At 35.3% G+C, this 24,707-nt stretch overlaps 1 long non-coding RNA gene across 1 annotated transcript in view; it reads right to left on the bottom strand.

Annotated features, from left to right (window-relative positions):
- The window catches only part of LOC146406377 (uncharacterized), a 233,139-nt gene that overhangs the window by 142,084 nt on the left and 66,348 nt on the right, over nt 1-24,707 (bottom strand). Inside the window, exon 2 of the long non-coding RNA XR_014812013.1 lies at nt 5,577-5,769. This is a non-coding gene — a long non-coding RNA (uncharacterized LOC146406377). The remainder of the gene's footprint in view (nt 1-5,576; nt 5,770-24,707) is intronic.

The raw sequence follows: 24,707 nt of genomic DNA, 5'->3' as shown, positions 1-24,707 counted from the left end.
ATTTCTTAGCACTGTTAGCAGCTAGGTTGCCTCTGTGATCACATAGCACCAGTAGATGCTAATTTGACTACCTTTTCCAGTATTGTACTTATGATGATGTCCCCACCACATTATATTTTCTCCTTCCATAATCGTAAAAAAAGACCTAAGGTACAGATTTTAAGATTCTGGATCCTGAAAATGTGGCTAATGATGATGACACAGCTTCACTGAGGCAATTCCACCAACCAAAGCTTTGCACACTGACAATATTTTCAGAAGCAGTATTAGGACTGTAACCCTCACTTACATCTTTTTCTTTCTATATTTGTCTGTACTGGTTGCTCTATAAAATTACTTAAGATTATTTGTCTATAAGACTTAGTTTTTAAAATGTGGCAATGGAAGAATGAAATTGGCTTTCAAGACAAAATAATTATCTCTGAATTTTCAGCTACATTTCAATTTTCATCATGCACATTAATTTCAGCAACTTCTCCAGTTTAGAATGACAAGGTCTTCTCAGGAGGTATCCTGTAGAAGAAATGCGCATTCTAATGACGTATTGTATTGGTTATTTTCTCAGAAAATTCCAGTAAACAACTTATTTCTCTGCAAACAGGCACTGGATGCCACTAAGTCCTGCTATGCAAAGTGCTGCTATTAATATTTGTCCCAGCAGATATAGTAACATGTAATTGCTGCTGATTCATAAAGCAATTCTGAGTTGCATGCATGTCACACAGTGTATCTGTAGCTAAAGATTTTAAGATTTCACCTAGACAAATCAACCTTTGAAAAAGTAAATAATCAAATATTTATAATAAATCTAAAGGACTGTGAGATCATTGATCCCATCCAAGTTCAAAGATAACTAGAAATGAAGGTAGAGACGGTTTGTCTAATTTGGTCTTCCAAAATCTGAGGATAAATCTGAAGGTGAATGGAGAGTGGTGTAAAGACCAATATTGGTGCATTCTTAATGTGTGTGTCTGTGTGTGTGTGTGTGTGTGTGTATGCATATGTGAGTGTACACATATGCTTGTATGAGAAAGGAACTTTTCAGGGCCCTGGCAAAGTAGTGGCAGAGGTAGCCTGCTCAGGAACACATGGGTACTGACCTTGTCTTTATACAAGGGAGATATTGGTTCATGGTATTATTCAAATTTGCAGAAAAAGACTATGGGTTCCTAATACACACTGAAGAATTTAACAAGGTATTATTGCAAGTTCACTGCCTATTACAGAGTGAGTAAAATCTCAAAATAATGGCATTATGGATGATTTGATGGTTACATTAATTTCCTCCACCGGGTAAGAAAGTGGGTGCTTTCCTCTTTTCTTTTTTTTTTTTTGTGAATTTGGGTTTTTATTCTAAATTGGGAGTTGTCCTATTTCTAGAACTGAAGAGAAAACCACAGTCAACCAGAATCTAAACTTTCAATATAGCCAAGAGTTATACTTCATGAAAAATGTCAATTCTCTAAAATACCTATTCATAATCTCTTTTAGTCCACATTTTTTCCATTGTGTGCAACTCCCACCTATCAGCTACTGATGTACAGTGAAAGCTATTTTTTTCAAGATAGGAGAATTAATTTTTGAGATGTGTATTCCCTAACTCGAAGACTCATAAAATCCATATTCCCCTCTGTGTTCCACTGCTTATTCATCTAGACCAGTGGTCAGAAAAAAAGATGGAGCATATTTCACATGTAACTCAATCACTGTCTCTTATTTTCTTTTGTTCACTAGTCAAAGGAGAAACAGGATTAGGGGAAGAGGGCAGATAACTGAAAAATATATATATATATGATGCACCTATTGAAAATATAGCCTAACCTCCTACAGGAAGACTGCCCTTATGCTTTCTTCTTTAAATCATAACTATTCTAACTCTTCCAGTTACCAGAGGAAAAATTACTTTATGTTGTTATGTAGTTTAACTCTGAAAGAACTTTGTAATGACACCTAAGTTAATAGTCTCATAGTAATCTGTGTGATCACATAAGATAGTGTGTTTTGTAGTTTTAGATTCCTCAAAATATTTGGATACAACTGCAGAATGTTTGATGTAAAGAATAGAAACCAGGTTATATGAAGAGCATATAAAGCAACTGGGGAAGTTTAGCTTGAAAGTAAGAAGACTTTAGGGTGATATCAGTGCTGTCTTCAAATATTTGAAGGCATGACAGTAGATGACCAAGGAGACAAATTTTATACTGCAATAATGGGTAGAGAAAGGAATGGTTTATAGAAGTTTTAGAAAAGCAAATCTGAAACACTATAAAGAATTAATGATAATAATCTGATACCGATTGCTTTAAGGGGTTAGGAATGCAAAAAGAAAGATCTTAACAGAGTTTTCTGTTAGAGATGCCATAGAGGAAATTTGGGCATTGAACTGAGCATTAGACTAATCAAACTACCGATTCTCTCAATTCTGATGTTCTATAATTGTATGAAATTGTACTGATATTTAAGAATCATAGTATTTTTTTTCCTATTGGTTGGGCTAATAGGAGTGAAGACAATGCATGATAACTGTGGTACTGTAAAAATTACTAAATTTGGAGTTACAAACTTGGGGCTTGAATTCCAGTTCTATCATTGACTCTAGTAACTTGGAAAAAAAAAATCTAACAAATCTGAGTCTTAGTACTTTTACTAAAAATAATGATAATTATACTATCTATCTCACAAGGTTAATCATTATGTGAATTAAATCAGATAGAATATATTCAATATAGCAAGCCTTAAAGGGGCCCTAACGTGTGCAAGATAGTGTTACAAGCTGAGACTCAAAGATAAGAAAGGGAGCTGCAGCCTAAAATTGTACTAGGGTTTATGGCACATAAAGAGATAGCTATAATTTAACATGGTAAATGCTATAACAGAGGTGAATCAAAAAGTGTTCTATGAAAATATACAATTGGAAAAGTAGGGTTGGTATGGGAGATGAATTAGAAAAAAAAATGCAGAAAAAAGGTGCCATAAATCCCATAAGATAAACAGAATTGAGGCAGTATGCAAATAACACAACAAAAATATTCAGCAGGAGAAAACGCACAGTGGTTAATAAAAGTCTGTCCTAAGTCTCCTGCTTTCCCAAAATAATAAAATGTAAGCCTACCTGGTAAACAGCAAAAAGTAAAGGCTGACTTTATTATGTATTTGCAAACATTTAGTATGGTGCATGGCAGACAGTAGGTACAAAATGCATGCTCTTTTAAAACTAGAGTGCTTGATTTCTGGTTCCAGTCATAACAAAATAATGGATTTCAGACTTATTCTCCTGCAATAAACAACTATAAAACTAGACAAAATATATGATGCCATGGCTTCTAAGCATTGTACAATAAGGAGCATTGAGTTGTGATTCTTAAAGTGAATTCCATATTTAGAGCTGGGTTTCTATGTACAGCTACTTTTAAAACTGCAGGAAAGGAAGGAGAAAACCAAAGATAGCAGTACTTTTTCTGTATAGTTAAACAGATTATCAGATGAAGCTGAGGTGGTTGGAATTGAAGATTATGAGAAAGGTCCCAGAGAGGAAAGAATTGCAAAAAGGAGGAGATCCAAAACCCTACATATGGATCTTCTTGAGTTTTTGACTGAATACTAAATTGTGAATACACAGAGTAAGATTTCACTAGGCCAGAGAGAGAGCAGTTACCAAGCACCAGCGGGCTGAGTTCCACTGGTTGTACAATGTTGGGAGGCAGTGGAGTTAAAACTAGCCAAAGTGAGTATGACTGGTCACTTTGTTGTACAGCAGAAATTATCATAGCCCTGTAGATTAACTATACTTCAATAAAACTTAAAAAAAAAAAAAACCCTAGCCAAAGTGAAGAGACCTAACTAAGCATTCCCAGGTATTTAAGAATCCAGAAGAGTACTGTATAATTAGGGATAATATAGCCCTATGAAAATAAATGCTCAATTATAACTGGATCAAGCCTATTTGACAGTAAATTAACTGCCTGCTCAGAACAAAATTCAATGCAATTTCAGAAAACAAAAACCAAGACTATCAATAACATACGCTGGAAAATACCAAGCATAACATTTTTTAAATTATTAAACGTGAAATCAAAACCCAGAAATTTTGACACAATCAGAACAACCAAGCTATAGAAGGACACCTGCAGATAACCAGAAAGTCGGTAATAGCAGTTAAGAACATCAAAAATTAAAATATGGCAAAGATTTAAAGGAAAACATGGAAGAGAGAGAAGAGATAAGGAATATTAGCAAGAAATAAAATTTGTGACATCTTAAATGTAGCCAGCAGGGAAAACACATAATATAAAAAGCATAGTCATTCTGTGCTAAAGAATACTGCTAACTTCTCTTCAGAAAAAATTTAAGCCAGATGACAACTGCAAAAATATTTTAAGAAGTGAAAAGAAGTATCTTTCCAGAATTATATACCCAGCAAAAATAACCTGGGGGGGGAAAAAAAGCAAAATGGATTTTTTTTTATCTTAAAATAAAAAGTGAGAGAAATTGCTACCAATGGAACAGCATCAGGACTTTGTATAAGGGTAGTGATACAAAATGTGAACTCAAATCTACCAAAGACATAGAGTATCAGAAAGGGAGATATGTGTGGGTAACATTTTTTAAAAAGATATTTTCATTTTATAATTTATTTATAAAATTTTATTTATAAAATAAAAATAATATACTGGGTGGTATATATAATATGTAGAGGTAAAATGTATGATACATGTATCAAAGGTAACAGTAAGGAATACATGGAAGCAATCACACTGGCACACAGAGTAGTATGTGTGAACATGTGCCTTGCCTCCTTAAGTATATCAGTACTCCCAAGTTTCTATTTCTACATGTGGTGAGTGGCAGTACTGGCAGGGTCTGCAGAAGAACAATCCTTGCTCTACCAGGAAGTTTCAACCATTGCTTCAAAACCAAAAGCAACACAAAAAAAGTTAAAAATACCTATCAGGTTTCAAGGCATGGACAGGCTACAAAAACAAAGAATATGTTTAAGGATCATTGTCCTTTCTTTTCAGTAATTCCTTCCTCTCCCCAAACCCAATCCCACGAAAGAGCATTTGACTCCTAAAGTAACTCACAGAGGTAATTTGGTTAATAACTTTGACAGGTCTATCACAAGTTGTCTTGAATTTTTTTTCAATTAACTTTTTAAAAATGTCCATGTACTCTTGGAATAATTGGCAATTCTGGTCTCCCCAAGATTTTATAAAACTTCTGGCAATAACAGGATAGAGAATTAGGAATTTTTTTTCACAGAGGCCCATTTGAAGTATCAATAATCCCTCATGTCCTGCCACATAATCAAAGCAAATTATAGGTTTTATTAAAACATGTAAAATAATCAGTTACATCCTAATTATCAGCTGAATAGAATTTCAAAGAATGACACTTTTCCTGGTTCTAAATAGTCTATTACTTGGTGCTAGAAGTGACTGGGTGTGGAGTAGGTTATATTTATCTTAAGTAACAATGGCAACAACAAAGAATAAAACGTTTCAACAGAAAAACACATGCATTTTTATTATCCTCATCTAATAGCTTTAAGCTAATGCCATACTTAGCAACTATCATACCTGATGATCTTTGTCAGGAAACTTAAAGATCCAAGACCTTTTTTTTCAAAATATTACACCTTCTTTTGAAACATGAGCTTCCATATCAGCTAGAGAAAAAGGGTTTTTGGAGCCCTTAGACTTATCTAGTTGATTTTGTTCTCCATAACCTATTTCTCTCTCTTCAGAGGTTAGTAAAAGAACTCGAGAATACCTGTGGTAGGACAAAGAGGAAGAAAAAAATTAAGTATGGGTTTATTATGATAAATCACTTTTACAAATTTTGAAACCAGATAAATATAAGGATATATTTAAACAAACAATTGTATTTACAATAGAAAAAGGCAGATCATGAAAGTTCCCATTTTATTTAGTAGGTTTGGACATTATGTACTTAGTTATTCCTGAGTGTGAACAGGAACCCTTCTAAAAGATTTTATGTTCGTTTCAGTTATTTTTGGTGCCAAAAACAAAGAGAAGCTTAAAATCTATCCCAGAAATACCTTCATTTTAAATTTCACGTTACTTGGGTATAAATTAAATACTGCTTAGATCTGGGCCTTTGAAATTTTGGCACCAGTTTAACAAAGATATTTATTAGCTTTTTGCATTGATTAGCTATCTTAATATACTGAGGCATCCAATTCTCTTTAAACTCTCAAAAATTTTTTTCATAAATTTATTTTTGTGGGAGTTTTTTTGTGGTTTTTTTTTTTGTGTGTGTGTGTGTGTGTGTGTTTTGTCTTTTTGTCTTTTTAGGGCCACACCCATGGCATATTTGGAGGTTCCTAGGCTAGGGGTCCAATCAGAGCTATAGCCGCTGGCCTAAGCCACAGCCACAGCAACATGGGATCCAAGCCACGTCTGTGACCTACACCACAGCTCACGGCAGCACTGGATCCCTAATGCACTGAGCAAGGCCAGGGATCAAACCCTCAACCCCATGGTTCCTAGTCAGATTTGTTTCCACTGCTGCACGATGGGAGACCTAGAAATTTATTTTTGGAAGTCTATTCCTTAATTAAAAGTCTAGGTTTATCTTCTTTTTCAATATTCTTAGTGGAAAAAAACAAAACACACATACTCAAATTACCAACCAACATGAGTAATTTCTGTCCATAATGTTAGTTTTTATTTAGATTTTTGTATCATTCTGGAAGTCTAATTGTATAGTTGATTCATTATAATAATAAAAATGTTTGAGAATGTAAGTTCTGTTATAAGATATTTGAAGAAAATTATTTCAAATATTTAGAGTTGGTGCCAGCTTATCAGATGGGCCACTCACCTAACAGACATGAAAACTTAAGTGTTAAAGGAATAAGATTTCCAATTATTTTTCCAGATAAATAAATAGCATAAAATTCCATTCTTTTGATACTATAAATAATGTATCCATTATATAGGACACAATAATTAAATATCTAATATATACATGGGAAAATCCCGGAAAAATGTTTTATTGATTTTAAAACCTGTTCTCTGTAAATATTATGTGTAATGAAGATTGTTTTCTGTATCTTGTACAGCTTATATCACCAGTTTATAAACTGAAGAATCTAGAAATTATTTTATGATTATTATGGTAGTTCCTTAATACCAACTAATCACATTTCTTAATTTGTTTTCCATCTTTCTGGCTAAATACAAATGCATATGTGTTTAAACTCACCAAAATTAAAGGACAGGAAGCTAATCTAAAAAATATTAACTTCAGGGAGTTCCCGTCATGTTGCAGCAGAAATGAATCTGACTAGGAACCATGAGGTTGCGGGTTCGATCCCTGGCCTTGCTCAGTGGGTTAAGGATCCAGCGTTGCTATGAGGTATGGTGTAGGTTTCAGACACAGCTCAGATCTAGTGTTGCTGTGGCTCTGGCATAAGCCGGCAGCAACAGTTCCAATTAGACCCCTAGCCTGGGTACCTCCACATGCCACGGGTGCAGCACTAAAAGGTACAAAAGACAAAAGACAAGAGACAAAAAAAAAAAAAAAATTACTTCTAAATTCAACATGATTTCAATATGACTTCTTAAATAAACTGTACATTATTCTAAGAAAAATGATTATGAAATATTATCAAGCTCAGCAGTAATGAAGATAAGTGTCTGTTCTCAGGGACCAAAAATTGCAAAGAATTCAATTGCTCAAAAATAAGAGAATTAATTTTAAAATATGATATAATCAAATAATTAAAAAGTAGTCATAAATATTAGAGGAATTAAAATAAGCTACATACATATAATGGCATACATATACACAATGACATGGAAGAAGCTCCAAAATACTACGAGCCAAAAAATCAAACCAAAAGTGCCTACTGTATGATAATATTCTTATATAAAGTTTTAGAATGAGAAAAATCAAACTATAGAGATAAATCAGAGCAATGGTTGAGATGGGAACTGATTCAAATGTGGCATGGGACATATCTGAAGAGATGAAAATGTTCTGTCTTGACTGGAGTATGGGGTGGTAGGCTTCTGTCAAGAGTTTTTAAACAATTACTTAATCACAGTCCTGGGCATCTATCCAGAGAAAACCATGACTCAAAAAGATACATGCACTCCAAAGTTCATGGCAGCACTAATACAATAGCCAAGACATGGAAACAACCTAAATGTCCATCAACAGAGGAGTGGATAAAGAAGATTTGGTGCATATACACAATGGAGTATTACTCAGCCATTAAAAGGAAAGAAATAACGGCATTGGAAACAACATGGATGGACCTAGAAATTATCATGCTAAGTGAAGTTAGGCCGACAGTGAGAAACCAACATCAAATGCTATCCTATCACTTATATGTGGAACCTAAAAAAGGACACAATGAACTTCTTTGCAGAACAAATACTGACTCCCAGACTTTGAAAACTTATGGTTTCCAAATGAGACTGGTTGGGGGTGGGAGGATGTGCTGGGAGTTTGGGATGGAAATCCTATAAAACTGAGTTGTGATGATTGTTGTACAACTATAAATGTAATAACATTCATTGAGTAATTAAAAAAAGAAATGGAAAATGAACAAAGTAAAAAAAAAAGAGAATTATTCAGCAATATGATTGATAAATAAAAACATGAAAGGTCAAAAAAAATTACTTAAGATGTGCGTGTTTCACTGTATCCAAAGTACGCCATAATTAAAAAGAAGGAAGTTCCCTTGTGGTGCAGCGGGTTAAGGAACTGGCATTGCTGCAGCTGTGGTGCAGGCTACAACTGCAGAGTGGGTTCAGTCTCTGGCCTGGAACTTCCACACGCCCAGGGGAGTGGGAAAATAAAAAAGGAAGGGGAAAAAAAAAAAATATCTAAAACCCTAAGAAAGTAAAACTGCACACTAGTCTCAAAAACCAATGGTTTCTTATACTCTTCTTAGTCTGATACTATGATTTTCACTTTTAATAATCTAGATTTTCTCGTATTACTATGATTCTGCCTAAAGAGTGAATTTTTAACAAAGTTTAGAGAGTATGAATTTCAGTGAGGTATTAGCCAAAGAGTAGGCAACAAATTATTACCAGAGATTATTTGTGGTATGCATGATAGTTCCTCCCAATGTCCATAACTTAATTCCTAGAGTCTGTGAGTATAATAAAAGGAACTTTATAGCTATAGTTAATTTTACTAACCTTAGTATATTATCCTGTCATCTAGGTGGGCCCAACCATATTACATGAACCCTTAAAAGCAGAAAATTTCAAAACTTTCCTTGAAAAAGACAAAATGCACCCACATGTTCAATGTAGCACAATTCACAACAGCCAAGACATGGAAACAACCCCAATGTCCGATGATTGGATTAGGAAGTGGTGTATATATGCACAATGGAATAGAACTCAGTCACAAAAAAGAACAAAATAATGCCATTTGCAGCAACATGGATGAAACTAGAGATGCTCATACTGAGCAAAGTAAGTCAAAAAGAGAAAGTCAAATACCATATGATATCACATATCTGGAATCTAATATACGGCACAAATGAACCGTTCCACAGAAAAGAAAAACATGGACTTGGGAGAATACACTTGTGGTTGCCAAGGGGGAGGGAGTGGGATGGATTGGGAGCTTGGGGTTAATAGATACAAATGCTTTCAGAGCAGCTAAGACATTATATTTATTTTAAAATTAAAAAATAAAGCACATAACAGGAAAAAAAAAAAAATAGGGATGTGGCAGAAGGAGAAACCGGAAAGATCCCAAGTGAGAAGGATTCTATGTGCCTTGCTCTTTTGAGATGTAGTGATTTACAGGGAAAGACCAGAATCAGGCCTCTGGGAGCTGACCCTGACACTAACAAGGAAACAGTACAGCTGCACAAGAGAGTGGAAATGAGACCTATAACCACAAACTCTGCCAATATTTGAAGCAGATTCTTCCCTACAGCTTCCCCAATAGCTCTACTGGCTGGCACCTTTTCCTGGACCTTGTGAGACCTGTGACAAACGGAACTGTGAGGTATTGATTTATGCTGCTTAAGCAATTAAGTTTGCCATAATATGGAATACCCATTGCGGCCAAGTGGGTTAAGAACACGACACAGGGGAGTTCCTGTAGTCGCTCAGTACAAACAAACCTGACCAGTATCCATGAGGTTGCGAGTTCTAGCCCTAGCCTTGCTCACTGGGTTAAGGATCTGGTGTTGCCATGGCTGTGGCGCAAGCCTGCAGCTGCCATTTCAATGTGATCCCTAGCCTGGGAACTTCCATATGCTGTGGGAGTGGCCTTAAAAAAAAAAAATTGCTGTAATTTATTTTGGTGGCAGTAGAAAACTAAGACACTATTTCAGAATGAGACTGGAACATGAAGGGATCTTGATTTTCAGGAAGATTTTTAAAAATCTCATAAATCTTGTAAAAACATGGATGATGTAGAGAAAAATAATTGATTAACATCTTTTACATTTATATTTAATTTATATCGAATTCTGCTATACCACTTCTATTAGCCCAGCCCTATTTTTGTTTTAGACCTTCTCATTGCTTATACTAAAATCCTCTCCAGGTATACATTATATTCTCAGTAAAACTTTGATTATGTGTGCATACCGGTCATTTTTAACTTTGTTTATATATAGGAATATTTTTAAGTCCAAAGTCTTATTTTTTGGTTTGTCTTTTTTTTTTTTTTTTTTTTTTTTTGGTCTTTTTCCAGGGTCGCACCCTCAGCATACATGGGTTCCCAGGCTAGGGGTTCCATCTGAGCTGCAGCCACCGGCCTGCTCCAGAGCCACAGCAACATCAGATCCAACCCACATCTACAACCTACACCACAGCTCATGGCAACGCCAGATCCTTAACCCACTGAGTGAGGCCAGGGATCGAACCCATAACCTCAATGTTCCTAGTCAGATTCATTAACCACTGAGCCACAATGGGAACTCCCAAAGTCTTATTCGAATGGCTCCAGTTTAAGGAAAAATGATGGAAAATATAAATATTTTATTTGGAAAACAAACCAAAACATTTGAAGAGGGCGTTAGGACTTGTTTGTCGTCTCCAACCGATTTGGAAGACTCTTTCACAAACTGCTATCAGTGACTGATACTGTCAGGTTCCTGCCTTGTTCCCTCACTCATACTCTTCCTCACCACTCCTGGAAATTAACTAAATCTAGTTAAAATAAGGTTTCCCATCTTTTATCATGGTTGTAATTTCAGGAAAACCTGCATAAGCCTTTGCTTCTGGTCTTCAACAAAAATCTCTCCCATGTACAGTGTCTTTTCTTACCTCTGAAGGATATTTCTCATTCTGTACAGAAATGAAAGATTAGAAAGCAAACCAAATGCAATCTTGCTTGCCACAGTCATCAAGGTGGTAACCTGCCCCCATTACTTGAGACCACAATGTTTTTGTTTTTGTTTTTAAATTCAATCTGATCTCAAACCCTCTTAATAGATGAGAAATACAAGTCTAACTGAAAAAAATACTATTCCTTGAGTCATTAGGCAAGAAACACTAACGGAAGTAAGAAATCTTAAAGTTCTTTAATGGAGAAACATTTTTTGTTGGAACATTAAATGACGGTTTATTCACTCCGTGATTACAACACGCCCCCAGGAACAAGTTTGCTGTTTATCATTCTTTTTAAAAAAGGATTACAATTGTACAACATCTGAATTTATTGGCTTTAATTAAATGTGTTTGTTCAAAACTGATGTAATTTAAATGCAGTCCATAGAAAAGATGTATTGCATAGTTAGTACTGTCTCGCCTGTCCACATAAGAATATTCATATTGATTACAAAAAAGCCTGAAAAATATAGAGAAAACTATCAGGTTTCTTTTTTTACTTTAAAGTAAATATTTTAACACATTTGTTCAAGTCTTTAGTTCTTAATTCAAATATCATTAATTACTTTCTCTTAGTCATTCCTACTCAGACACTGTTGTTTTATTTTTTTAAAACAAATTTAAATAATTATAGTAAATTTTTCTATTTATGAGGTTGGATTTCTATATCAGGTACCTGATGATCAGTGTCAAATTTTCGTGTTTTTGATATTAATTATAGTTATTTGATCTATCAGTCTTGTTCATTAAAATTTTAAAAACCTATGTGATTTCAAAATGATTTGAGAACTGAGGCTAATACTTTGTTCCACAAATATCAGGATGTAGGTCCTCAAGTTCATTTAAGATGAAGTTCCTGATATTTTTGTTATCTTATGTAAATACCTTTTATAATTGCCTAAGGAATGAGAACAAGTTCAGGGAATAAAACTGAATAAGTTTTCTTTTTCTTCCTTATTTCTCTTTCCAACAGTTAAAAAATACATTGAGATTTTAGAAAGAACAATATGAATTCCTAAAATTGTGCATCATAATAATGGAATGCTGGGGTTTAGATCAGAAGTTAGAGTGGGTTTAATAATCCTGTTATTTTTTGTAACCAAGCAGGGCCCTGTGGAGTTCCTGGGCACAAGAGCCTTTCTGTGCCCCCCAATTCTTGTTTTTGGAAATGGGCCTCAGTCAGCCACCATGGCCTTCCCTGAGTTGCAGGGGACAAGTTCTGACAGCTGCTGATCAGGGAAGGAAGGGGATGCAAAGACAGGGAGGAATAGTCAAGAAACAATAGCACAGCCCTGAGGCAGGATCCTGGTTCCCTCTCTAGGGATCTTACACACCTAAGAGAAAACTTATATTCCTTATGCTTCTTTTAAAAATGAATACTTTAAAATTGAACAGCTTGGAGTCCTTTCTTGTCCTTCTCCTTGGCTTAATTGCATCCTAAACAAAATCATTCATAAGCTAAAGATTAGGCATTCTGAGCAAAATTGCCTGTGGGTTAAAGATTATTAGCACATGATGTTTTTCAGGAGCTTTCCTAGTTTGTTCTCATCTCGGATCACTAGACCCTTTTTGCAAATACTGTTATTCCAAGCAATAACCCAGAAGACCACCATGATCATGTCAAAATCGCCTGAGTTCAGCTTTGGTGACTAAGACTCCACCGAGGAAAGAAGAATGCATGTTTGTCCCAATCCTGATTCCTATTTGAAAACCTGTTTTTCTCCTTTTTACTATAAAACTGCCTGAAATTCTTCCCAATAGAGGGCACAGTCTTTAAGATATTAGCCCGCTATGGCCTCCTTTGCCTAATAAAGCAATAATCTTTTTCTCTTTCACCCAAAACTCTGAGTCCCCGGTTTTATTCTGCACCAGTGGACAAAGGCTGTGTTTTGGCAACATTTCCCTCCTTCCATTTTAAGCAACAAACTAACTCCTTCCTTTTGCTATGTTTGAAGTATTAAACTGATTTTAAATATAACTGGGCCAACCTGAAATGACGAAACATTACCACTGAAGTCTATGTAACATTTTATGATCACAGCAATGAAAGACATATGCAGAAGCATTTTGAATTTTTTTTTTCAGTTCTATTATATAGAACTGAATTAATACACTCTATGTACCCTATTGTATCAAGTCAGGAAGCAAAGAACTGAATGAGAGATGATATTTAGTAAGTGCATACTATGGACTAGGCATGTGATAGATTTTCTGTATCTGATATTTATTCGCATAAGAACCTTATAAACTGAAAAGCATCCTCACTTTACAGATGAGAAAACTTAGATTCAGACAAATGAAGTAATTCATCCAAGGTCACATTAAGAGGAATTTCTATCTTTATCTAATTCCAATGCCCATTATCTAGTCTCTGGAAGAGAAACAAACAGGAGCGGAGCAAGAGGAAAAAGCGGTGAAGCAAGGAATCTGTAAATTCTGTAATGCAGTCAGGGTTACACAGCATATTTTTGGAACTCTCACCATGAAAGGCTATAAGAGAAACACAGAAGGGCGAGGTCTCATCTGCTCCTCAGTAGATATAAGAGTAAAATGTCTAGGTTTTGAGTAGACCTTGATCTAGGGTGAGGTGGTAAGGCCCTGGCCTCAGGTGCAAATTTTAAGAAGGTGCCAAGAAAACCTCAATAATAAAGGTAAATAGTATTTTGATGCAATATTTTATGAACTCAAAATGAATTTTGGGAGGTCCTGCTGTGGTTCAGCAGAAATGAACCCAACTAGTATCCATGAGGATGTGGGTTCTATTCCTACCCTCACTCAGTGAGTTAAGTAAGGATCCCACCTTGTTGTGAGCTGTGGAGTAGGTCACAAATGCAGCTCAGATCCCCTGTTGCTGTGGCTGTGGCCAGCAGCTACAGCTCCAATTCGACCCCTAAACCCTGGAAACTTGCATATGCCACGGTTAGGCCCAAAAAAGAAAAGGAAAAAATATATATATATATATCCATGGTGAGCAACATAGCCACATTTTAAATAAAGACAGAATCGATATTACTTATTTTTCCTTTTGCTTCAGGCTCCCCTAAGGCTTGGCAAGGTACTGTTACCCATCATGTCAGATAACTAAGAATATCTGCTAGAGATAATAGGTGAAAATGCTGAGTCAAAGAAAATATGCATGATAAATTCAGATCGTTATCATATTTAATGACTCTAACTGCACCTTTTTATATTTTAACAGACTTGAAATTAGAATGTCTCCCAGAGGATCCTATATCACAATCACTGATGATAAGGCAGCAATCCTTCTAAGGTTGTCATTGCTTATGCAAGTAAATTTAGTTTTAACTCTTGGTGGCATGATTAAATAAATAATACCTGCTTAATTTTTTGACAACAAGTTATATTAGCAGAATATTCTCAGGATTTTCCTATGAATGACCCTCCAAAATTCCAAAATTATATGATGCCTAATAGTCATTCAAGTTACAATCATACAAAAAAGGTCTCAGAGACAAAAACACAACCCAATAAAATCCAGCCAACCAAAGAATGAACCAAATAAAGAAACAGAAAGTAGAGACACTTTACAAAATGAGATGAACAATAACTTCTACAACCAGAACCAAGATTAAATGACTAAAGAAAAATTTATTCAGGACACAAAGTAAAAGTCATAAATTCTGCCAAAATTAAAATAATGCAAGCCATAAAACTCCATAGGTTGCATCAAGAAAGTTTAAAAAAAAAAAAGTTGGGAGAGTGCTAAATAGCCTCTTATAACAATATGTAGGTTGATGTTGTCTAAAAGTAAAACCTCAAGGTAAAAGAGATGCCCCCAGGACTTCTACTACCAGTAATAACAGACTCTTAATTGATATCCACTCTCTCAGGACAGCTAAAGAAAAATTTGTTAAGACATTGTTAACATAGCAATGAAGGATTACAAAGTCAAGATCCAAGAGAAGGTGAGCTTGGCATTCAGAACCCCTTTTCAGTTTAAGATTTCTGCTAATTCTAGAAAGTCATAAAATAGACTGTGAAACTGATGAGTATTTCTGACAGCCAAGTCTGTATGTTTGTGTATGTACAAGAGTAGGGTAGAGAATTGAAGTAAAGGGCCCTCTAAGTTTGAGCTGGCGCCAAGGACTACATTCTATAAAGACCAGCTGTAAGGGACAAAAGATTAGGGTCTAATCACATGTACATTTGTAGCTGCACTAAAATAACACTGAAATGCTAGTGCCCTTAGCTTCCTGCAGAGTACATTAATTCCACTCAAAGGAAAGATAACATTTTTCTAGCCCTCAAATTATTTTCAAATATATAATGTCTAATACTCAAAACAATACAAATAAATAGGCACATGTGGAGATAGAAAAGAAATCACTGGGGAAAAAAGACATATAAGGGGAGAAAATCAATAAAGAAAAAAAGCTTTTCCTTGAAAAATCAAGAAATATTTTTATAATTAAAAATTTATTGATATATAGTTGATTTACAAGACTGATAATTTCTACTGTACAACAAAGTGATTCATTCATACATATACACATATCCATTCTCTTTCAGATTATTTTCCCACAAAGATTATCACAGAATACTGGATATTTGGAATGATTACCAGTAGAGACCTGCTGTATAGCACAGAGAACACTTCCTAATTTTTAAATAAATGTATTTAAATTATTTCAGAGAGAGACTAGACAGGCAGAGAGTCAAAGAAAAAGAACATAATATACCAACAAATGAAAGACAGAATATCATACAGATTCTACAGAAAATAAAAAATTTATAAAAGATATTCTAGTGCTCTCAGTGAAATAAGGCAGAAAGAAGTTATAAAGACTGCAAAGAAAATGTAAATATTATTTTTCAGAGGACCTGGCTATGGACAGAAACATCCAAAATTACCTACAATTAGAATAAAAAGTTAATTTAATAAGGTAGCTGAAATTATGACATGCACAAAAAGTAAAAATTTCTTACCTATAAACTAGCAATTAGAAAATGAAGTTTTTTTCAGTAGCATTAAAACAGCAACACAATTACATGCTTACATATGACTTTGACAAAAAATGTGTAAGACCTCTATAGCAAAAACTGTAAAAGTACTGAAAAAATTAATCGGACCCACAAACAGAATAACCCATACTCAAGAATTATAAGACTGCATAATATTAAAATGTTACCCCCAAATTCAATACACTTATCATGATATAGATATGTATTTTATTTTAGATCTAAGGTACAACAAACCTGGGGACAAAGACAAAAGAATAATATGTATTAAAAATTCTGTGTCTTGCTTACAAAGCAGAAAGAATGCACCAAAAAATAGGAAAAGAAAAGAGAAGAAATAACCTATCTTTAAATCGTGCACCTAAGGGCCTCTCTTGGCTCGCCCTGGCCTTAGTCTTGATATGGCCAAAAAACATGAAAAGTTCACTAGGGAAATTCTATTTAAAATATAAAGAGATATCTTTGTACACATAGCAAGTTCTCTAGTATTAAAAACAATAACAACAGGACTTCCCGTCGTGGCTCAGTGGTTAAGGAATCCGATTAAGAACCATGAGGTTGCGGGTTGGATCCCTGGCCTCACTCAGTGGGTTAAGGATCTGGTGTTGCCCTGAGCTGTGGTGTAGGCTGCAGACATGGCTTGGATCCCATTAATAGTTATTAATGAAGATATACAACACTGATAATTCTCAAATATTGTTGGGAAGAAAATAAAGGGGTGAATTACCTATTTACCCATTTACATTATAAGACATATGCAAGGATATTCAGATATTCACAGCAGCATTATTAGTTTTAAAAAAGAAAAAATAAATGAAGAAATGGTAGAATAAATTTTAAAACTTTATATTAAATACCACACAACCATAAAAATTGACAAATTAGAACAGCATGTAATAACATTGATCAAAAAAACAAAAAGAGAAGTTCTCGTCATGGCTCAGACGTTAACAAATTCGACTAGGAACCATGAAGTTGCGGGTTCAATGCTTGGCCTTGCTCAGTGGGTTAAGGATCTGGCGTTGCCGTTAGTTGTGGTGTAGGTCACAGATGCAACTCGGATCTGGTGTTGATGTGGCTCAGGCGTAGGCTGGCGGCTACAGCTCTGATTAGACCCCTAGCCTGGGAACCTCCATATGCCATGGGAAGCAGCCCTAGCAAAGGCAAAAAGACCAAAAAAAAAAAAAAAAAAAAAAATGCCTGCTAGTTTACTGCTGCTGTTCTAAAAAATTACCATAAACTTAGGGACTTAAAATTTATTCTCTCATAATTCAAGAGGCTGAAGGTTCAATGTCAGTCTCCCGCCTGGCTTCACAGAGCTGAACTCCCTTAGGAGGCTCTAGAAGACAATCTGCTCATTGACTTTTCAGTCTCAGAAGCTACATTCCTTGACTCGTGGTGCCTTATTCCATTTTCTTTTTTTTTTTTTTTTTTTTTAATTTTATTTTCCCACTGTACAGCAAGGGGGTCAGGTTATCCTTACATGTATACATTACAATTACAGTTTTTCCCCCACCATTTCTTCTGTTGCAACATGAGTATCTAGACATAGTTCTCAATGCTATTCAGCGGCATCTCCTTGTAAATCTATTCTAGGTTGTGACTGATAAGCCCAAGCTCCCGATCCCTCCCACTCCCTCCCCCCCTCCCATCAGGCAACCACAAGTCTCTTCTCCAAGTCCATGATTTTCTTTTCTGAGGAGATGTTCATTTGTGCTGGATATTAGATTCCACTTATAAGTGATATCATATGGTATTTGTCTTTGTCTTTCTGTCATTTCACTCAGGATGAGATTCTCTAGTTCCATCCATGTTGCTGCAAATGGCATGATGTCATCCTTTTTTATGGCTGAGTAGTATTCCATCGTGTATATATACCACATCTTCCGAATCCAATCCTCTGTCGATGGACATTTGGATTGTTTCCATGTCCTGGCTATTGTGAATAGTGCTGCAATGAACATGCGGGTGCATGTGTCTCTTTTAAGTAGAGCTTTGTCCGGATAGACGCCCAAGAGTGGGATTGCAGGGTTATATGGAAGGTCTATGTATAGACTTCTAAGGTATCTCCAAACTGTTCTCCATAGTGGCTGTACCAGTTTACATTCCCACCAACAGTGCAGGAGGGTTCCCTTTTCTCCACAGCCCCTCCAGCACTTGTTATTTGTGAATTTATTAATGATGGCCATTCTGACTGGTGTGAGGTGGTATCTCATGGTAGTTTTGATTTGCATTTCTCTTATAATCAGCGATGTGGAGCATTTTTTCATGTGTTTGTTGGCCATCTGTATATCTTCTTTGGAGAAATGTCTATTCAGGTCTTTTGCCCATTTTTCCATTGATTGATTGGTTTTTTTGCTGTTGAGTTGTATAAGTATTCCATTTTCAAAAACAGCAGCATCGCATCTTCAAATCTCTTTGCTTCCACTCGAAACATTGCCTTCTAGCTTCTCTTTTATAAAGAAGCTTATAATGACATTTAGGGCCCATCCAGATAATTCTTGATAATCTCATCTTAAAATCTTTAACTGAATTACATCTGCAAAGATCCATTTTTTTCAAATAAGGTAAAACTGATGGGGATTAAGATGTGGACATATCTTTGGGGGCCATTGTCAGCCTACCACAGAGTCGATATATAAATTTCACACCAAGAAAAGAATACTCCAAATTGTGCATTTCTTTGAAGACAAAGGAAAGAGTAGTGATCTAAAATGTTTCTAGTAGTTACTGATGTATTCGTTTTGTGATAATTCCTTTAACTGTGTAGATTTTGTGCACGTTTATGTTTTTGGCCTACACACACACACACCCCACACACATATATGTAAGTGTATGTATGATTAAAATTTATATGTGTGTGTATATATACATACACATATATAAGTGTATGTGTGTGAATGATTAACATTTAACGAAGAAACCATAATGACTCAATCATGTCTTATTTTTTTTTCTGTTCTTAATGAAAGTGTGACCTTTTAGGAAATAATGCAGTTAGGTAAATAAATTACAGATTCTTTAATTACTTAAGATTACAGATTACTTACTTAAATTACAGATTCTCATATAGAATTATTTTTCTTATCTGTTTTGTCATCTCACTACACACATATCTACCAATCTATTCAAACTTTCAGAATGTATGAAATTTGAACCACATGTAACTTTTTTATACCTTTTATAATGATAGCACATGCTTATTAATTTTCAAATTTGAACATTACCTAAAAGTACAAAGAGGAAGCAGAAAAAATCACCCGAAATGAATTTAGACCCCCTAGCCCTGTTTACTTCTGGCAATTTTGAATAATACGTTTCTTCTTTGTACTTTCTGGATATTGTTCGAGTTTTTTTTTGTTTGTTTGTTTTGTTTTTTGCCTTTTCTAGGGCCGCACCTGTGGCATATGGAGGTTCCCAGGCTAGGGGTCGGATCAAAACTGTAGCCGCCAAGCCTATGCCAGAGCCACAGCAACATGGCATCCGAGCTGGGTCTGCAACCCACACCACAGCTCACGGCAATGCCAGATCCTCAACCCACTGAGCAAGACCAGGGATCGAACCCACAACCTCATGGTTCCTAGTTGGATTCGTCAACCACTGAGTCATGACAGGAACTCCTGTTCAAGTTTTTAATGATAAGCATACACTATCAAGAAGTTGTTATTATAAAAAATGCTGAAATGAAACTTATACATAGGTTATAACACTGAAAATAATAAAAAAAGGAATAGCCATTTATATAACAACTTGTTTAGCACCTATAGTATATCATGTATTATTATCTGTGTATTACATTTCTTTTCTAATTATGACAATAATTTTAAAAGAGAGGCATATAAAACAGGCATATAAAAATTTATACATAAGAAAACAACTGCTTTGTGAGTAAAAGTGGCATGGCCAAAAAAACAAATATGCTGGGATATGCTACTTAAGTAATTTGGCTTCAGAGTGGAAGAAAAAAATTCTGATATGCTCCACTACCATGTACAATGATTTGAAGTCAGTTATGACGGAATCAGATGGGTGCCCTAGCATTTAATAGGTGCAGTTGTTCAATGAACTCATCAATAATTATATGTGTGTTTGTAATCTCCCTAAATCTTCATGTACTTTTCCATTCTCTATGACCTAAACCCTGGCACAAAACTCACACAATACATATACACACACAATTAATTCCTTGAGAATTGAGGTCATAGCTTATATATATTTTTAACAACAGAATCTATCACAGTATTTCACACTATATAGCCTATTCCCTAAGTGTATGTTATGAATATATTAGTGATTGGATTATAGCATAAACCAGTAATCATAAACTCAGCTTCCACACTTCCAGCAAGAGTTTGGACCCCACTGAGGCAGTACTTTTTTCCCTATGTAGAAGTATTGTAACCAAAACCAGAGCTTGGTGGTGGGCAGTAGTAATTTCTTCCCTGCTTCCCATAAGAAAGACAAAATAAATGCAGTCTATGGCTGCCATATCCAGAAGTCACAAAATCACTGTTATAAGAGCTTTCACTGCTGTGGTTTTCCATAAGTGATGCCAACTGAAACCAAGGAGAGGAGAAAAGATGATCAAATAAAATCAAATAAGAATGTGACCACATTCTCTCTTTCAAGCTTTGCATCTAAGGATATCATAAAGGAAAGCAATTCAGAGGTAATCATGTGCCTAATGTACAAATCAATAGCATGCTGGTCTAATGATTACTTCATGAGATTAGTGATACACACACACACACACACACACACATATGCGCAAAAGAAAACAATCAAGAACCAAAACTGTCTCTTATCAGAGAAAGTACATACATCTGAATTTCTACAAAACTCCAAATAGTGCTGATTCAACCAATATGCATTTGAAGCAGCAATAACCACAATGCCCAACTTTTGTGAGAAAAAAAATAAAACCAATGAACTCAAATTTAACATCCTAATTGTCCCAATGTAAGTAACTGTCAGTGAAAGAGCATGTAGCCCTTTCCCTAGACAATCTTTAAAACAGTCTTTTACTGAATTTTTAACAGTATATAAAAGTCAAGAAAAAAAACAGTGAAATCAAGAATTTCTAAAATGCAATATGGAGATCATTAAAATGATAGTACCAAATGATAGCTTTTCACATTGGAGTGTTCTCTCAAGTTAAGATCATTTCATAAAATAAAGTCCTCCTAGGAGTTCCCATCATTGCTCAGTGGTTAACGAATCCAAATAGGAACCATGAAGTTGCGGGTTCGGTCCCTGGCCTTGCTCAGTGGGTTGGGGATCCGGCATTGCCATGAGCTCTGGTGTAGGTTGCAGACCCAGCTCGGATCCCACGTTGCTGTGGCTCTGGCATAGGCCAGCAGCTACAGCTGCAGTTGGACCTCTGGCCTGGGAACCTCCATATGCCATGGGAGCAGCCCAAGAAATGGCAAAAAGACAAAAATAAATAAATAAATAAAGTCCTCCTAAAATTGAGTTCCTCTGCCAAGTTTATGATTAATCCTTCTATCCAAAATTGTATTTCCCTTTCTTGTCCAAAACCTGTTCCACTCAAGACTGAGAAGTATCAAACAAAAGAGGGATTGAAACCATATACAACAGCCTGTGTGAAAAACCTTTGGCCAGGCTCACCAAAAACAAAAGAAAGAGAACCCTAATAAACAAAATAAGAATGAAAAAGGAGACATAAATCTGATACTGAAATACAAAAAAACATAAGGGAAAACTATGAACAATTATATGCCGACAAATTCAACACCTAGAAGAAATGAACAAGTTTCTATAAACATAGAGCCCAACAAAATTGAATCAAGGAAAAGCAGATAAATTGAACAGACTGATCACTAGAAATACAGAGAATCTACTGATTTAAAAACTCCCTGCTAACACAAGTCCAGGACCAGATGGCTTCACAGGTGAATTAAACCAAATATACAAGGAAAAAATTACATCGATCCTTCTCAAATCCTTCCAAAAGACTGAAGAGGAGGGAATACTGACAAAGACATTCTCTGAAGCTACCGTCAACCCTAATACCAAAACCAGAAAAAGACACCATCAAAAAAGAAAATTATAAGCCAAAATCTTTGCTGAATATAACTGCAAAATTTTTCAACAAAATATTAGCAAACTGAATCCAACAACACAAGAAAAAGATCAAACACCACAACCTAGTGGGATTCATCCCAAGTTCACAAGGATGATTCAACATATGCAAATCATCCAATGTGATAAGCAATATCAACAAAAGAAAAAAAAACACATTTCAATAGACACAGAAAAGAATTTGACTAAGTTCAACATCCATTTATGATAAAAACCCTTACCAAAGTGCATGTAGAACAAACATATCTCAACATAATAAAAGCTATTTATAATAAACCCAGAGCCAATGTAATAATCAAGAGTGAAAAACTTCCCCCTAAAATCTGGAAAATACAACAATGTCCAGTCTTACCTTTTCTAGTTAACATAGTATTGGAAATCCTAGCCATGAAAATCAGATGAGAAACAGCAATAAAAGGCATCTAAATTGGAAGGGAAAAGGTAAAATTGTCATTAAATACAGGTGACATGATACTATATATAGAAAACCCTAGGGACTCCACACAAAAACTAACAGAACTGATAAATTAAGCAAGGTAACAGGAGACAAGATTAACATACAGAAGTCAGGTGCATTTCCTTATATTAAAACGAAATACCAGAAAGGGAAAGTAAAAAAAAAAAACCTTTTAAAATCACGCTCACATTGGAGTTCCCACTGTGGCTCAGTGGATTAAGAACCAGACTAGTATTCATGAGGATGAGGGTTCAATTCCTGGTCACACTCAGTGGGTCAAGAATGTGGCATTGCCACAAGCTGTGGCCTATGCTGCAGATGTGGTTTGGATCCTGCACTGCTGTGGTTATGGCACAGGCCAGCAGCTACAGCTCTGATTCAACCCCTAGTCTGGGAACTTCCATATGCCACAGGTGCAGCCCTGAAATGATAATGAACAAACGAATGAATGAACTAACTCACGCCCACAAAAAATAAAGTACTTAGGAATAAACCTAAGGAGATGAAAGATGCAAGTTGAGAACTACAAAACATTAATAAAGGAAATTGAAGTTGATTTAAAGAAATGAAAAGATATCCCATGCTCTTGGATTACAAGAATTAACATTGTTAAATGGCCATACTACCCAAAGCAAATTACAGATTTAATGTGATCCTTATCCAATTATCCTGACGTTTTTCACAGAACTAGAACAAATAATGCTAAAATTCATATGGAACCATAAAAGACCCAGATTGCCAAAGCAATTCTGAAGAAAAAGAAAAAAGCAGGAGGCATAACCTTCCCAGACTTCAGACAATACTACAAAGCTACAGTATTCAAAATTGCAAGGCATTGGTACAAAAACAGACACATGGATTAGTGGGACAGGATAGAGAGCCCACAAATAAACCCACCATTTTTAGTCAATGAATCTTTGACAAAGGAGACAAGAGTAAACAATGGGAAAAAGACATTTTCTTCAGCAAGAGGTGCTCAAAAATTTGGACAGCTGCATGTAAATCAGTGAAGTTAAAGCAAACCCTCACACCATGCAGAAAAATTAACTCAAAATGACTTAAAGATGAAAACGTAAGACATGAAACCATAAAACTCCTAGAAAAGATCATAGGAAATATTCTCTGACATGAACTGTATCAAAGTTTTCTTAGGTCAGTCTCTAAAGGCAATAGAAATAAAATTAAAAATAAATAAATAGGATCTAATCAATCTTACAATTTTTTGCACAGCAAAGGAAACCATAAACAAAATGAAAAGTCAACCTACAACCTACATAATGGAAGAAAACATTTGCAAACAATGTGACCAACAAGGCTTAATTTCCAAAATATACAAAGAGCCCATAAAGTTCAACGACAACAACAAAAACCAAAAAATAGGCAGAAGACCTAGAGGCATTTTTTTAAAAAACACAGATGGCCAATAAGTACATAAAAAGGTGCTCAACATTATTATTAGAGAAATGCAAATCAAAACTACAATGAGGTAACACCTCACACCAGTCAGAATGGCTATCATTAATAAGTCTACAAATTACAAATGCTTGAGAGGAAGTGGAGAAAGGGGAACCCTCCCACATTGTTGATAAGAATGTAAATTGGTGCAGCCACTATGAAAAACAGTATGGATAATCCTTACAAATGAAAAACAGAATTACCATACAATGCAGCAATCCTACTCTTGAGCATATATCCAGACAAAGCTACAATTCAAAAAGATACAGGAATCCCTAGGTTCACAGAAGCACTATTCACAATGGCCAAGACATGGAAACAGTCTAAATGTCCAACAACAAATGAGTGGACAAAGAAGATGCTGTAATATATAT

The sequence above is a fragment of the Sus scrofa genome, chromosome 1 (genome assembly GCF_054392235.1).
Source record: "Sus scrofa isolate SSC_HxYL_T2T_F1_AM1 chromosome 1, Sscrofa_HxYL_maternal_Yorkshire_Landrace_v2.0, whole genome shotgun sequence".
NCBI classification, from domain to species: Eukaryota; Metazoa; Chordata; class Mammalia; order Artiodactyla; family Suidae; genus Sus; species Sus scrofa.
The sequence above is the reverse complement of the archived record's forward strand: the minus strand, read 5'-3'. Positions and strand labels throughout refer to the sequence as shown.